The sequence below is a fragment of the Uloborus diversus genome, chromosome 3, assembly GCF_026930045.1.
Source record: "Uloborus diversus isolate 005 chromosome 3, Udiv.v.3.1, whole genome shotgun sequence".
Lineage (NCBI taxonomy): Eukaryota > Metazoa > Arthropoda > Arachnida > Araneae > Uloboridae > Uloborus > Uloborus diversus.
The window spans coordinates 156,212,084-156,229,770 of record NC_072733.1 but is presented as its reverse complement, the minus strand read 5'-3'; the positions used below and the strand labels follow the sequence as shown (position 1 = coordinate 156,229,770).

The window sequence follows — 17,687 nt, the reverse complement described above, 5'->3', positions numbered from 1 at the left end:
CTGTGAAGAGATTTATTTAAAAAGTGTTCAAAGAGTTATCTTGCGATTTGGTTGTTTTCAAATCACCATTATATATCATCATTACAATTATTATTATTTATAATTATTATTATGTTTATTATTATTATTGTTATTATTATTATTACTGTCATTGTTATTGTTGTTATTGTTATTATGGTTATGCTTGCTTAAATTTAAATGTTATTTAATAGAAATAAATGTTTTTTTTCTCATTATAATGCGTTGGCATTGTGTTTCTCTCATATTCTTCCCACTTGCATATTGGGAGGAAAAAACTTAAATTAAATATGTTCCAGTTAAAAAAAAAATGTTGGAATTTATATATTAAAATATAATGCCTAACTGTTTCAGATGAAAAAAATATCGTTTTATATTAACTTAATTGGTCTTTTTTTCACATGAAAAATATATTTTGTATTCAAAAACTTCCTAGACTATTAAAGAGGCACACTTGAAATGAATTGGAGCTTAAGAAAAGTCACGGGGAGCTGCTGTTAGAAAATTTATGCCGGAAAGTAGGTTCATTTAGTATTAGACGAACGTTTTATCGGAATTTTTTCAGGATGTCAAAATAAGGAAGATGAAACTGTGAGTTTCGTTGCAGACTTGAATTGCAGTGAAAATTTACATAGCAGGATACAGGTTCTGAACCACGCAATGATTTTCAGTATTTAATTTCGACAATGGCGAAAATTTTAAGGATAAAATAAATATTGTGCCGAACGTGCCAAACGATTTTTTTTAAATTACATTACTGTTCATGATATTAGCAGTCTCCAAATGATGTACGAAATTTCCATAATTTACCCTTTCAAACATTGAAAAAGTATATATTTGCTAAAGACAGATTACCAATCTAGCTATGATTCGTTACAATACATCATGGTAAGTACTGTCTAAATAATATTAGACTGAGCCCTCTGAAATGCAGAAACACACACACACACACATATATATATATATATATATATATATATATATATATATATATATATATATATATATATATATATATATATATATATATATATAAATAAGAAGAAGAATTACGCATAAGAAATGATGAATTTTAAAAGCTGTGAGATATTTGAAGACATTTCTAACTTTAAAAAAAGAAAAAAACATATTCGAAAAGGATTCTTCTAGTTAAAATCGGCTCTGATTCATAAAATTTAAATCAAGGTTTAAAAAAACGATTTCGCCTGTTAAATCAATACAAAAGCTAGATTTAAACTTCTATAAAAAAGTAGTGAACGTTTTCAAAAACAACTGAAACGGAAGTAAAATTTCCAAATTAAGCAAAATACTCGAAAACAAAGAACAGGATGTGAACTGAATCCTCGGAAGCTGGTTTTTCTGTATAGAAATGTTTTTGTTGAATTAAGGAAATTCGCTAAAAGATATTTGTGAGGAAAGGGAGGGCATAGACAAACTGATAGGCTGAGAGACCGACCAGGAGACTTACAGCTCCCCAATTTATGTATCTCTACTTTCGCTTTCTTATTTTCAATATTTATTGCATCAATTAATTTATTATCTTCTTGTATTTAGTGGTATTTTTTGATAGGGGAGACCGGGTACAGTTGATACAGGATTAAGTTAATACAAGGGCTTTAATTTTCGAGTGCTTATGCGCACAGGAATGATAATATAATGAAGAAGCAATTAATCTATACTTCGACATACGTGTGCAGGAAAACCTGTCTTTTTCTTTCTTAAGTAAAAAAATTCTATTTGTGCAAAAATAAAATATTTATGGTTTGTTTTCAACTCTCCTATAAGGTGTTGAACTCATTTTTCTTCTCTGAATTAGCAAGAAACTACTGTATTCCTTAAAAATGAGGCATAATTCCATGAACGGACCGCAAAAATATTTCCCCCACCACAGTTTACGCCGGCGTGAATCAATTTCAGCCCCTTCATTTGTCTGAAATCAATCCAATGCAGAGCTTCCTAGGACATAGAATTACTACACAAATGAAAGTAACAAATATTACTATAACTTGAGCTAAATATCTTTGATGATTGCTCAAATTGTTTTAATGAATATGATATTATTATTATTTTTTTACTCTTAATAATTTGAGGAAACTATCTTAGATCATCATACTTTCAACTTAAAGTATTTTATAATCGATTCAACATTTTTAAAAATACCTTTTAATACAGTTTAAAAATATTTTGCTGCTCCAGAAAAATGTCGAAAGGAGCGAGATGGAAAGTGGAAAACTGAGAGCATAAAACGTGCTAAAGCAGCCTCCAAAAATGGTGACACGAATCAGCCGACAACATGGATTTCTAAAGGTAACTTTAAACACACACATGGAAGGTTAAAACCATTTTTCTGTTGATGGAAAGCAACTTATTTCAAGTTTTGGGAGATTACACCCCAAAATAGAAAAGAATGAATGAATCATGTTATGACATTGTAGGTGACGTTTTTTGGAATCACTTCCAAAGAGTTTCGGACATTGACATTTCAAGTAGCTGATGGAAACAATATGTCCTGCAGATTTAATAAAGACAAAAACTCTACTCTGAACAAATCGTATTATAACTTCATTCAACGGCATCCTAAATTACGTCTCAGACTACCAGATAACGCTGTTAGAACTCGAGTCCCTGGTTTCAAGTAGGATGGGTTCAAGCTGGTTCAATCTCTTCGAAATTTTAGAGAGTCTTGTCGATAAGTGCAGTCTTGATAGAACATAATTTTTCCCGAGGATTAAAAAGGATTCCCAACAGTTCGAAATCCGCCCCAGAATATTTTATTTAAGACGGATAAGTCACTTGCTGAAACAATATCAAATGGTGAACGAGATGTGATGAAAATAGATGTATGTTGTGCGAGGGCAATGGGGCTTTAAAATCCTCCTATACTAAAAAGTAATTTAAAAAAATCCCTCTTTTTGAATAACTTATAATTATTTGCAGGGTTTATTGATCTTCAGTAATAAGTGTAGTTTACACATTAGTTTCGTCATTTGAAAGTGTATCTATCAGGAAAACTTGATAGTTCAACCATAGCTACCGGTTGCCGTGAACGGTATACTCATTTAAAATTTTATATTATATTCATTTATAATTAATATCACATTCATTTATATTTCCCATTTTTTATTAAATACTATTATGATAGAAGTGAATATTATTATTCAAGGAAAAATTATTTAAGTAATTAGTCCTATAATCAATATAAAAAAAAGTTCAGTTGAAACTACTTTAAAAAAAAATTAATAATAAAAATTGTTGCGTGGCTCGTTGATGGCAATCCTCGCCTACATTTGATTTTATTCGAAAAATATTTTAAAAATTTACTGTTCGGAAAAAGTTATGTTAAAACAAAGTTATTAAGTCCCTTATTTGATTGAAAAGTATTAACATTACATTAAATTTTATTTTTCAATGAAACATAAAAAAATAAATACAATAGAAATATTAAAGTGTAAAATGCGTATCAACTACACCCGGTCTTCTTTCATAAATAAAATATTTAAAAAAAACCGTTAAACGTTACGTTAAACGTTATCCGTTGCATTAAATGTAATGAATTTTAAATATCACTGTAACTGAATAATGGTAAAAGTTTGCAGTATCCTTTTAATCTCAAATTGCCTTCATAGCTCGTTTTTTCGAACGATTATGAAAAATCAAGTGTACTCTAACAGCTAATCTTTCTGTACATCGATTTTACAATTTAAAATATAATTTGCTGTGCGTTCATATACGCTCACAAATAATCCTAAATACAAACTAGCTTATTCGAGTTCTTAAAACTACAAACTGCAAATATAATTATGTAAATACTAAATTACCGTCACGAAGACATTGTTTTCGTTATTTTATTTTCTCCAAATGTCGTGTTATTATATACTTTTTATTAAGAAGAAGAATTAAATATAATTTTAGCTACATCTTTTTTTTATATTTATCAAATGGTTAAAAAGAAGTAATAGTACAACAGAATTAGACGACAGCTTTATATAAATGTGGTATAATAACTTTCAGTGTTCAATATGCTGTACGAATTTATCAAGTCTAGAAAAGAAAGAATACAGAAAACAAAAGAAAAAGACAAAGCGTTTCAATCTGAACATGTATAGAAGAAAGGTTGATATAAGAATTTTACCTAAATCAAGAAAATGTAAAAGACTAAACGTATGTGGTTTTGAAGATAGCGGAGTGAAACAAGCAATCAGTAAAAAAAAAAACATAGGATAAAAAGAAATTATATTCCCACCGTAGTGGCAGAGATATATGGATGCGATGAAATTAAATTTGCGATTTAAAGAAGATAAACGTGAGAAAGACAAATAAAAATTCAGTTACAGTGCGGAAATCAAAGTTAAATTTTTGGAATTCATTCTGGAAAGAGAGGAGTGGGTGGATAAAATTGCTTTCAGAGAAAAAACAGACTCGAAATGCAGGGAAATGAGAGATACAAAGTTGCAAACAATGAATAATGTTAGATGAATATCGTTATTTGAAAAGAAAACCTTTAAAAATAGGAGATGTGAATAATAGAGTTCAAAAACAATTTGGAAACAGGAATGCGCTCAGCCGCTTTTTCAACACGATAAACCATTTTTTTTACTTGGTTATCATTATTGATACTTTTTGATTTTTTTTTTTTAAATTTACTGCTATTTTAAATTTTTTACTTGAATGTTATTTTGTGATTTTTTAAACATTCAACAGGTGGAAGAAACTAGTCCTGCAAGGCATTTTCTTATGTACACTTTTCCTTTGATGTAAACCTAAGTGCTGTGTTTTCTCAGAAATTCCATCTTTTTATTTCATCTATTCGATTTTGTTTTGCTCTTGTATGTATCCATATCCAATGCACTGATGCACATTTCAACCTATAGAACAGTGAACACAAAGCTGCAACTAAAGCAAACTAATTTATATATATTAGAAACTACATAGTATTAGTCACACAGACGTAAGTCGATCTATCTCTTCAGAATTTATATTTATAACCTTATATGAGCCTTTCAAAGTATACTGATGTGCATTTTCTTCATTGAATCGTCCAGTGACTAAGTCTGTGTTGGACAATTCAGAGTAAACCTAAGAAAAAAAAGTTTAACAGTAACCATAATTTGTTTAGTACTTACCAAAAGTACAAATCCATTAAAACTAGGGGGGGGGGGGATTTTACTGAGAAAGTATTTGAATTTAATTTTTATGATTTTTCGTTTTTTCTTCAGACTAACTATTTCGGCTAGATGATGAAAAAAAAGAAGAATTTAAAATCCACTAACTTAAAAATGCATATAACTACTTTTATAGTTAGTTTAGGCACTTCGAGCATCATCGGAACGTTTGGAAAAAATTTTATTAGTCTATTTTTATGAGCTTTTCAACGGTTCCGAATTCGGAACTATGCGGTTTTTCACTCGTGCAAAAATATATTATTTTTGCTATTTTCTGCTTTTAAATTTCAATTAAAATAATAAAGTAATAGTTTAGGAAACACGTCACAAGTTCCTAACTAGTTTTTTGACGAATTTCAAGAAAATAAACAGTACGGTCTTGGACCTAGAAGTGTCATAGATATAAAAACGGGACAGATAAACCAAATAGAAAAACTAATTTAATAGTGCAAATTTTGAAATTTCAACAAATTTTCTTTACTTACGCTATTTGTTTTCGGAAATGCTTCAGAAAACCCGTTTCAACAAAAAAATGAGACAGCATTAATTGCTGGCAAAATGTACTTGCAGTCGGTGACATTTACGAGTCCCGAATTTTCAGAAAATATCACTAATCCATTTTAGGCTCTCATTCCTTCCTCACAATTGACTTTACTGGAAACTAACTATTCGGAACGATATTGACCGACATCTTTCAAATTAATGGAACTATATCATGAAGTACGAAACAAATAATTGCATCAGTACTCACTTAACTTTCTATTCTGCAAATAGAAAGAGGAAATAAACGCTTTTTATCTATTCACATGGCTTTTTAAAAAAGTAAAACTTTAAACGAAAAACTTGAGTTGGTACCATTAGTATTTATGCTATGCTGTCATAAAATTTACATAGGTTTTAGTTTAATATTATACTTCGGAAATTGAAATTGGATTACTAATCCAGTACTGTTTTGGTATTCTTTTCTTCAAGTAGTTGAAATCGTTTGAAAAGAGCTTTGTATTATATGTTAATGGCATATGCAGACTTCTAGAAAGTTGCTAGTAAAATCAATATGATATTATGCAAAACTACTTTCCAAACTGTATAATTAAAATGTAATAATTAATGAAATACAAAATTAATTCAAAATGCTCTCATTATTTTAGTTTTCTAAATTAAAAAAAGAAAAATAAACGCAAAATTTCTTTTGGTATTTTTCTTTTTTGGAAATTAAGCTGATTGATTTTAAAAAAGTAAAATAAACTGACAATTAACATTTGTAACGCAGTATAAATCCATCTAAAACCTAAATTATCAATTTTTGCATCATTTAATAAAAAGAACAAACAAATAATATTCCAGAGCAGACATATTCCTGTATGTCAGTTCTAATTCTGTTTGTTCAAAATAATCTCATTATTTCAGTTTCCTAATTAAAAAAATTGTGTTTTGAAGCGTGAAATTGCTTTTAGTGTTTCTCGGAAATTAAGATGATTGATTTTCAAAAAGTCAAATTAAATGACAATTAACTTTTTGTAACGCAGTATAAATCCATCTAAAATCTAGATTATCACTTTTTGTATCATTTATCATCTTATACCAAACGTTCGTCAAAATCGATGATTCTTCAATTTTTTACGAATTTTCAGAACTGAAAAAGACAACTAGAACGCCTAACTGAAAGAAAAAATTGATTTTCATGATAATCGAGTAATTAATAAAGGGATTGTTGTGTTAATGGTTAAAATGTTGCTCATTGATTTCGAGTATTGCTGTATATTATTTCGGCTAACAAAAATGAAGCTTAACATATAAAGGAATCGTTGAAGTTAAGGAAGTTTTTGGCGTACTTCCATATGGAAGATAAAATTAAATATTTGGAAAGCTATCGTTTTTTACCTCAGGGTTCTTCTAGCTATTTGTATACAAAAATGAATAATTTAGTAAAATAATTATAGTAATAATATAATAGCAATACAATTACAGTAATACTGGTAAAAATGCATTTTAGGTAGTGCATTATTTGGCTTTATTTTTGTACCTGAATGCTTAAATAATAGAGGAAAAGGAGTAAAAATGGACACAGGTGTAAATCTGGGTACCCTTCTATAGTGGCTATGGGAGGTTTTGAGAACTGGCGACAAGGACTGTAGATGATGTCATTTGTTAGTATAAGATAGTAGAGAGCAGTTGGAAGCATTCCTTCAAGTAGTGTGGATGCAGTGTGAGGTATTGCGCAAATTGGCGTTTTTTTTTTTTTTTTTTTTGGCTGCAAACTTTTAAGAAGCTTGTGAAATCGTTTTCTTTTCATGTTCTTATGTTATAGTTTACAACAATTTCGCAGTGATATCCGGAAAGCGGAGATCTTAAGCTACTTTTTGAAGCGCACCTTTATTCACGCTCGCTTTTACGTGTTACATGTGATAATGGTCATCTGTCTTGGGTGTAGTTGGCTTAAACATGAGCCCTTATTTAAGAGTGCCCATAACTATACCACCTCTTTTTTTAAAACAATAAAAATGTTTCTCAAGCAATGCATTCTGAATCTTTTGTGACGGAAAGTTCTCTGAAGACATTCGGGGAGACGTGCAGGTGAAATGTGTTCTCTGACAAATGTGGGCACACTGAGATTGTGCCAGAACTTAAATAGCCAGTTATTTTTTGCGATTTCTGTAAATATTTTTTTTAACCCTATGATAAATAAATTCTCTACCATTTATAGTTTTTTCCTGTTTTTCAACTATTTTTTGTGTTTTTTTAATCGTTTTTGATATGAAATCATTGATATTAATCATTATTTCACCTTTTCGTATTTAGGATGCCTGTTATAATTGTTAATGGAAAACAACAATTAAGAAATTTTTGAATTAAAAGTATTTTTCATCTAAAAGTAAAAGAGGGGGCCCATATTTACACCTTTTCGTCTACTGATTGTTAAAAAACTCTGCTATATTTTTTTTTTACTTTCGAACCAGTTTTATTTCGGACAATTTTATTTCAGTGGTTGCAGAAAATTGATTTCTTTAGTTCTAACTTCGCACAAGTTGCATATATTTGCAAGTCGAGCCCGAGTTACTTCATTGTTTAGTCTTTTCTTTTAGCAAAACAAACAATCTAAGATGTCTCTCTTAATTACTTCGAACTTAAGTTGAAGTTGGTTTCAGACGAAATTATTAGTCATTGTGTTGTTGCCCATGGCAGGTTAAAGGTGACTTAAGCATGAAGTTGCCAGTTTCGATACAAGGGGTCATTGTGTGCTTGATTTATCTGCAAATTCATTGAAAAATTAGCTCTTTAACTTCTTATAAATAATTAGTGTGCTTCAAGTGTAAGAATTAATTTCATGGTACCGCTCATTTCCCGTAACAGTTATGTTTAAAAATACTTTCTTCTATATTTTATCTTCATCACTGTGGCCAATAATAATTTTTGGAAAACGTTTTTGCCAAAAAAAAAATAAATAAATAATAATAATAAATAAATAAATGAGAGAAAAAAGAAAATCACGTATTTTCGGTAGCTTTTTTAATGAAGAAAACTTTCCAAACAATTACAAATGATTGAAAGACAGAAACGCTGTAACTAAACTTACAAACTTATTAAGAAAGTTTTAATGATTTTTTTTACTTTTATGGTAAGCTGAAATGAACCGATGTAAAAGAAGGTTCAATTTTTCCTACTTAAAAGAAACACACAAAGTAAAACCTAAAACATAACCATGTGACCCCGAAACATGTATATGCGATATTTTTGCAATTTTTGTATTTCAAGGACTTTGTTTTAATAACTTAGTACATAAGTTTTACTTTATTTCTCAAGTTACCCTTAGTTTATTGTTCAAGTATTGTTTAAGTTCAAACATTTTATAATACTAATCATCTTCCGGTCTGAGTTCGTGAATTACGCTCATGTATTCGATGACTGTTCAAACATTCTCGTATATTTCTATACTTCTCTCTAATATCAGAGATTTGATGCTCAAAATTTTAAATAGAATGTGACTAAAATATAGAAATGGGTGCCATTAATTAAATTTAATGTTTTCCAATGATGCGTGCATTCTCAAAAAAAAAAAAAAATGTTTTCAAAATGCTGTACATAGTTTTTCATAAACGAAATTTTGAAATTCCGCTTATGAAAAAATATACATGAACCAAAAAAGATTTCATTTTTCAATATTTGGTTATGAGAATATTGCCTTATATACGACGTTCAAGTTAACCGGTAAAGAGCTAACGCCATATTTGACAGCCCAATTAAAGAAAAATGCTTTATTTTATCAAAATTTATGAATTTTAAAGCTTAGCATATTTATATGATAGAATAATTCGATGTTTTTAAACTGTTAATAAGCGGTCGTCGTATTCGTAATAACTATTAAGTTTAAACTTTTACATATTAACTCTGAACATTCGTATGATATTATTGTCCGAATATTAATAGTAATTGCAAAAGCACTCACCCTCATCAGTAGCATTATATCCATTTCTTACAGCTAACCATTGTTTCGACTAGGCACTGAATAATATTAGAGTTTTTTTTTGAAATGGATGCAAAAAAAAGAAAAAAAAGAATTCAAACGTGAATCAAAAACAAGTAATTTGGTAACTCGGCACTCAAAGTATACCTGATAATTTTTAAATCATACAAATACTAAGCTTCAAAACGACGAATGTCCAAAAAAAAAGGGGGAAGTTATTATTCATTTAGATCACTGCTGCAAATGAGCTGTCATTTAACAACTTCGTTCCAAAAATATTTATAGTTACGAAATTAAATAAAATGAAGTACAAATTACAAATTTTAAGTCAAACTGAAGAAAATCCAAACCAACGTTATTCAAAATTTGTAAATAACACTCAGCGTTACTTTTCACTCCTTCGCATCGATTTTTAAACATATTTCCTAGACAATTTATTTAAACACAAAAGTAAATAAAATCTCGAAACAAGAAGCTCCCAGAGCTTTATATAACATTATCCTAAAAAATGAAACAGCTAATCTCAAGTGGGAGCACAAAGAAGAAGGAAACACGAGGAAAATAAGTGGAAGGGAGATGAAAACAGATAATGCAGATTCCTTTCTTATCTAGTCTTTTTACATTGCGTTAGGTGCTCAAAATTGATGGCCAACATTTTCATCGTGTTAAACCTTGTATGGATAAAAATACATAAAAAGTAAAGAGTGTATTTGTTGTTCTCTTTCTAGAAGTTGACTCACGCCAGAGACACCCAATAAATCAATATAATTAAGTTCTGATCCAATTTATTATATTGAAGTGATGGACATTTTTTTTAGGTATTATATTGATGCTTAGTGTTTCATAGTGTATTTATTACTTATTCAGAGACATACAGCGTAGTTGATAATAGGTAAAAATATATTATAGCCAGTGCAATCAAGCCTCAAAAATTTATTCAAGTGTATTTTCATGCATTGTATCTTTAATAAAAATATAGCATCGCGGGAAATGGGAAAAATAGAAATTTAAACGTAAAAAATATTTTGTTTTAATGCTTTTCAATTTTTTTATAACTTCAAAGTGTCTAACATTCTAAAGGCTAAGACAAAATAGTGTCAATATTTTCTTTATCTTTCATTTTCCATCTCAACTTTAAAAAGTCGGAGTTTTCTAGTCGATAGTATGGTATCTGCTGCTTGTGTATATTTCACTCCTCCACAGTTAATTTTACTTCATCACTTCTCCAAAAAATGTCAAGGAGTATTTTCCCTTCTTTGAAAAAAAAATAAATAAAATAAAGAAATAAAGAAAAAATGCTGTAGCAATATCGCTGCTCTTATCTACTTTAAATTAATAACTGAATTCTTTTGCTCGATTAAGTTATTTTTTATCTTCAAGACTAATGTATACTGTCTCCTTCTATTCTGAGGTAACTATAAGTTTCGGATAACAAAAACCAAATTTAAAAAGGGTAAACTAACAATATTTAAATTTTATTAGTGTTATATACTAGAGCTAATGTTGTATGTGCATAAAATATGATCAATGTTTAGGTAAATACTAAAAATACTGGCATTTTACCTAAAAAAGTTACTGCACTTAGGAAACTGCAAAATAGCAATAATTATTATATTGCAAACACTATCGAGGATCAATTTTACATTGCAGATCAGTTCTGACTCAAAACCCACTTTGTGCATACGTTGTTTTTGTGACGAAAAAAAAATTCAAAATTCGTCAAATGTTTGCGAAATGCCTCTAAGACCGCTCTTTGAAATTGCATGTTTGAAGTATTTGGCGAAAATAATGAACACACACACACACACATGAGGCAGTCAGTGAGAAGCAAAGGGATGTAAGTAGCAAAATAAAAAAATTGAAGATAGCCAATACAAATGGTAGGTGAAACTCGCCTCTGTATTAGGGAAAGACATAGTACTAGTAGTTCTGGTTTTACAGCATGATTTAGAAAAACTTTCGAATGAAAGACTACCTAGGACTTTATCTTTAAACGCGTTTTACTCAAAACTTGAAAATGTCCACTAGCGTCCTTTTGCTTATTACTGCCTCACATGTAAAAGCTAAATGATTATATAAATCACTAAGGAATTAAAATCTAAGAGTTGAAATTTGAATGCGATTATACCTTTTTTTTTCTGAACAATTTGTTCACATGTACATAGCTGGTTTGGAAGAATCAACGATGATGTGACAATGTGACATTACGCAAATAAGCTCTAGTAAAACACAGATTATTAATTATGGATAATAACTTTAATAGCTGTAGGTGTCTGCTATTTTTTTCCGTTATTGCAGCAGTACATGTTAGAAAAATTACGATAGTTAAAAACAAAATAAACCTCAAAAATGTAAAACCTCTTAACTAGGTCAGTTGGGAAATGTTCCTCTCATATAGATGATCAACCATAAATTTTCAACTTCCAATCTTGTCAGCGTTTGCATCTTAATCTTGGCTACGGCGTTACAGTTGATGAACGACTAAAGTTAAAGTTCATGAGTAAATACGTTATAATAAATCAACACTAAAGAAAGTTAACGGTATGGAAATCGTACTGAAAAATTATGCAGATTCTAAAGAGAGAAAACTTTTCTTTTTATGGTTGAGTAATTTAGCTCATATTGTAAATGTGTTAATTATGGAGATATACTTCCTAAGAAAATATTTTTTTTATTTAGAACTTGCATACTTTTCATTTATTATTCACTTTGCTCAAACAAATTACTTCAGTTTTTTTTACGAAGTGCTGTTTAAGCGTGATTTTGAATAATGATGAGCGATTTTGGTTTCTAAACTTTTTTAAAATAAGTTTTTTTTCCTGTAAAAATGCAAATACCTGACTGAAAGATTTTACACGTTTCAAATGATAAAAGCATTCAAATTGGTGCATATTATGAAATAAAAGAAAATGAGTTTATGCATAAAATCCGACATTAATGAAATCTTCTGGTAAAAGGTTATCAGAAAATTGACAATTATAGGTCATTATTTAGTTAGAACTAGAAAATACATAGGATTAATGGTAGCAAAAGGTTACATAATACTCTTAACTCAGTTCAAATGCCGTCATGAAGTAAATAATAGAAACAAAATAATGATAATTATTATTATTATATTCTTCTTGGCCGCACAAGTTTAAAAAATGGTTTACATTGACATCATCTACTGACGACACTTCGAACGTCAGCAGTTAAAATGTTCTTCTAGTTTTTCCATTACGAGATTAGTGAGAAAATTTTAAATGTTTTTGTTTTTTAGGGTAGCTAAGTTTATGTAAGAAGTACGAATAATTAAGTTTTTTTTCCTTCTCCGGTAAAATTAGGAAGATATTCTGCCTGGTGATTTACTATTGATCCATGCCTCACCGACAAGATGACTCATTTACAGGACATAGTTTTTAGAACCGACCTTGATTCCCCCTCCCTCCCTTAAATATAGCTGGAACTTGACAGCTAGCAAAATAGACCTTGCTGTTAAGTTGGTTCGGGAGAATCAATTCGATTGGAGGCTTAATCTGGTGCATCATCACATAACCGCATCAAGACTATCCCATTTTGAACTTGCTCTGATACTTCATATTTAAAAAAGCACTAAAGATAAACTTCATAAGTCCAATTTATGTTGAATAACATAGTGTCGAGAACAGAAAACATATGATTATAACAAAAAAAAAAAAAAGAAAGAAAGAAAGAAAATGCAATTGTGCTTGTTGTATAATAGAAACATTGGACTCATTTATTTGGGAGGTTTTCCGTAACCAAAATGAGGTACTTGCTTCCTTTACCAGTTACACAGAACATGGCTTTTCGTAGCTTTTTAAATTGCTTTAGCAATGGCAAATGGCTACTTACCAAATGGCTAAATATGTTGATAAACATTAATATGTTTAATTAGTATTATCGACTTTTATTGTTATAATTAGATCTGTATGACACAGTCAGAACGCTAAGGGGAGAAACTGCATTTTGTGTTAAAATTAAAAATAAATATTTTAACATGTGGTCCATTCATAGCTACTGGTTGCTATGGATGGACCATCGAGTTTCCACATTCTCAAATTAAAAAATCAATGCTTAACTTACAAATATTTACAACAGGTTATCAATAAACACTCTAAATAACAATAAGTGATAAAAAAATAGATTTATTTTCTAAAATTTTTTATTTTTGGATTAGAGGAACATAAAAAAAACCCAGCACTCACACAACACACAGTTGTTGTCATCACATCTGGTTCACCACTTGATATTTTCCCAACCTGTGCAACACTGTTCTTAGCTAATATCTTTTCAACCTCTTTTGAACTGTTAAGAATTTTGTTAAATCGATTTTGAAAATTGTCGTTCGAAGCAAGATTGATCTTGCTCTCTAAAATGTCAGAGAACATTTTTGAACATTTTATTACTGAAACCAGTAATCAACTACCAGAGAATGTAGTACTAACAGACTTTTTGTCTTAATTAAATCTGTGGGACATGTTATTTTTCTTAGCCTCTTGAAAGGCCAATTCCCCCAATTTTTCGGAAGTAATTCCAAAAACTTCTGCTCAAGTTTCAAACTATGATTCACTAATCATATTCCTATTTCGGAGGGCTTATCTCCTAAATTTTTAATAAGTGACTAACAACAAACCGTTTTTTTTTTTTTCATGCGACTGTTTCGACAAGTTGGTTTAAAGACTCTATATTGTAGGCAGACTTCGCTAAAGCCCCATACCACCATTTCTATAAGCTACTATAGCACGTTACATGTTCTTACTTGTCCACTGCCCATATTTTACTAATTTTGGATTTTTTTTTTTTTTTTTTTTTTTTTTTTTGGAACAGCAAAAGTATTTGAAACTATATTATCATGATTTAAAATTTTTAATCAATTTTATTTTAAAAAAGTGCCTAATTAAGTGTAAGAATTTTCATGAATTACTGTGATTATTTTTTTTCATCGTCTATTTGAAAACATTTGAGCAATTTTGAAAGAGAGATAATTGAGCTGAAGGTACAAAAATATTTGAGATTTGCCATAAATGAACCACTCTGTCAGGTGGTCCATTCGTGGAAACACCTAATGGTCCAATAAAAGCAACTACGTCATTTTGAATATTCTTATTGGTGTTACTGCTGTGACGAATCATGATGAACCATGAAGTATGGGGAATTGTACTTGAAAGGCACTCTTTTAAGTCAATGTTCACGTTTAATTGAGCAGTGATATTCAAAGCATGTTATAACTAAATGAAAATCTCTATAATTAGTAAGACATTGGTAGAAATCTTTTCTGACCGATTAACAATATGATTAAATAATTTTCGCTACCTGACGACTCTGCTGTAGATTGTTTTCAGACAAAGGAAGGTACTAAATCTGATTTCGCGTCTGCACAAACTCTGGTACGAAAAATATTTTCACGGTCTACTCATGGAACATGTTCATTGACTGCAACCTTTCCTTATCACTGTTCTTAAATCACCCGATTGACCATAGCCTCTCTACTAATATTCATAATATTTAGTTATTGTCTTTCATCACGTTTATTCAAAACTGTAACACACATGCCGGTTTGTATTCCCCTCACCGTAAGTTGATCCTAAAGTAAAAAAAAAGTAATAAATACAACACTTTAAGATATTGCAGCAGTCCCTCGTTATATTGCTTTCTCGGATATATTGCCTTTTTTGTCTCTCTTTCTCTCTCTCAAAAAAAAACTAGACTTTAAATTTGAGTTCACTTAAGAAGTAAAAATATTATACTTCTCAGAAAAATTATTTTTCTTCACTTCGTAGCAAACTCATTAAAAGGTTTTTTTTAATGTTCTATGACAGCTACGTATTAAGTACCCCCCCCCCCCTCTCCCAAACCGGCAATTGGTATGACTTTTCTTTTTATTGTTGTTTTAATCAGAAATTCGTTCACATATAGGAATAAACTTAATTTATTGTGAATGCATGCATATGTGTGTTACTTGAATGTTAGTTCAATCGTTTTTTTTATTGGTCTCGGTTGTATCGCATTTGCACTCCCAACCAGTAGAATACAATGAACTGTACTACAGCACTTTTTGATGAACTACTAAATTTAATATGGTGTTTCAGTGCCAAACGGTTTCCCCACAACATGGTTTTGGAAGTTCTAGTTACTTTATTTAACTTATAAGGATATAACAGTGTAAACATTTTCTTACCTCTTTCTAAATGAATTTCTTTCTGGAGCTGCGCAGGTTGAACTTGGATTTCTGGCCTTATCTCCGGACATGACCTGTAATTCGTCTGCGTTGTTCCCGTTCCTACGTTTATGACAGGTGGGTTGTTTGCCGACTGTTGTTCTAGAGGTTGGAATTCCACTAAAGGAAGAGGTCTTTCTGGTTCGGAATGCATCCTCCCAAAATGCAAGACATTTTTGTTGTACATCGGAGGGAACAGTATGGTAGAATCCACAGACATCTGCCTCCCCATGTCTAATATAAAAGTCTCATTTGCACTATCCGATTCGCTTATGCTCAGACTAGGCAATAAAGGGGGTGGCAAAGAGTCTTCACGTATAGTGTGCTGCTGATTGTTGCTAGCATTCACACCGGACTCGTCAGGTGCTGGCGTAAACCATAACCAAGGACATGACGTATACTTTCAAAAATTAATAACTTCGGTCATCTAAATCATTTCTAAGAAATCGCAATTTTACTTCAAGTCAGTTTTTGAGAAACTGACTTAATTTTCACCAAAAGAAGAAAGAATTTAAGAAAGTATACTTATAGGGTGTCAAATCATTATCTTCCCTTTAAAAGGATTCTTTGAGCTCATAAAAATATATGTCACATTATAATGCATGGTTTTCATCCGAAATCATTTTATTCTAAGGATTTAAAATACATATAACAGATAGTTCGTTCAGCCTCATGATATTTGAAGTTATAGTCGATCAAACGCATTAATAATTAGTGAAAACTGTGTTAATGTATATTTCCTGAAAAGATTTTTTCACGTCACTACAAATTTACCCATTATGGTTATTTGAAACATGAGCTCTGGTAAAAAAATAATGGCTTATTCTTTCCTAATACCAGTCTTTTAGACAAATCTGTTTGAAAGCTTCTTGTTGAAACCTTTTTCCTTAAAAGTATATCATTATTGATAGAAAAAGCATAATGATAGCCTTTGGAACACAAATGTAGCAAAATTTTTGTTTCAAGTAGAACCCTAAATTAACAGCTTCGACCAGAAGTTTATACAGAAAAAGAAAGATTAATTAGAACGAAATATCTACGGTTGAAAGGTTTCCGTCACTAAAATACATCAAACGAAAGATTAAAATATAAAATTTCGAATACTGCCAGCGCTCTTATCAGAGCTTTTCCTTCGATGGCGTAGTTGTGCGTCTTTTTGTCGTTCAAAGTCAGGGTAGATGGAGTTATTTTTGGTCAAAGACAAGTCGAAGTGCCATGCAATTTTACTCTCGATAGAATATCTTTAGCGACGCAAAACATTGTGATTATGTCGGCTCTTAATGGCTTTCTGATGTTATTTGCTGCTAACAGCAAAATGGTATAGAACTGCTGCGAAAACCTCTATTTCGGAAAAAAATTGTTCACCATATCGCATGTAGCACCAGATGTTCTTTCAGATAACCAAGTTCAATATTAATGGCATGAAAGGGGATACTTTTTGCAGACATATTTGGTCAGAATTACTTTTCATCTACTGTGAAACATATGACAGTAATCTGGGAAATACTCGATTCTGAGGCAAAAAGAAAATGAACAATGTACACTTAATCATGAGTGGAAACAACCCATGAAAGCTTCTTGTCACGTCGCCAGCTAGGGCATTTTTTTTCTGACTGAATTTGCATGAATAAACACTTCGCCGCAGATTTCAGAATTAAGAGAATCAAAGGACTGACCTCTTTTCTATGGTAAAAATCACTTTAGGTTTTTTTTTCCTCCTCCTGGATTTAAAAGTCAGCTAGGAAGGAAATTTAAAGAGAGATAAACTCTTTTCATTTTTATTGATTTAAACCTTTTTTCTTAGATAAGTGAATCACTAAAATTAAAC

General features: G+C 30.4%; 1 protein-coding gene across 1 annotated transcript in view; it reads right to left on the bottom strand.

The window, feature by feature from the left end:
* LOC129219212 (small conductance calcium-activated potassium channel protein-like) overlaps window positions 1-15,936 on the bottom strand; it is a 417,058-nt gene extending 401,122 nt beyond the window's left edge. Inside the window, exon 1 of the mRNA XM_054853536.1 lies at window positions 15,821-15,936. The gene's annotated coding sequence lies outside the window, so the exon portion shown is untranslated. The remainder of the gene's footprint in view (window positions 1-15,820) is intronic.
* Window positions 15,937-17,687: the final 1,751 nt, after the last annotated feature.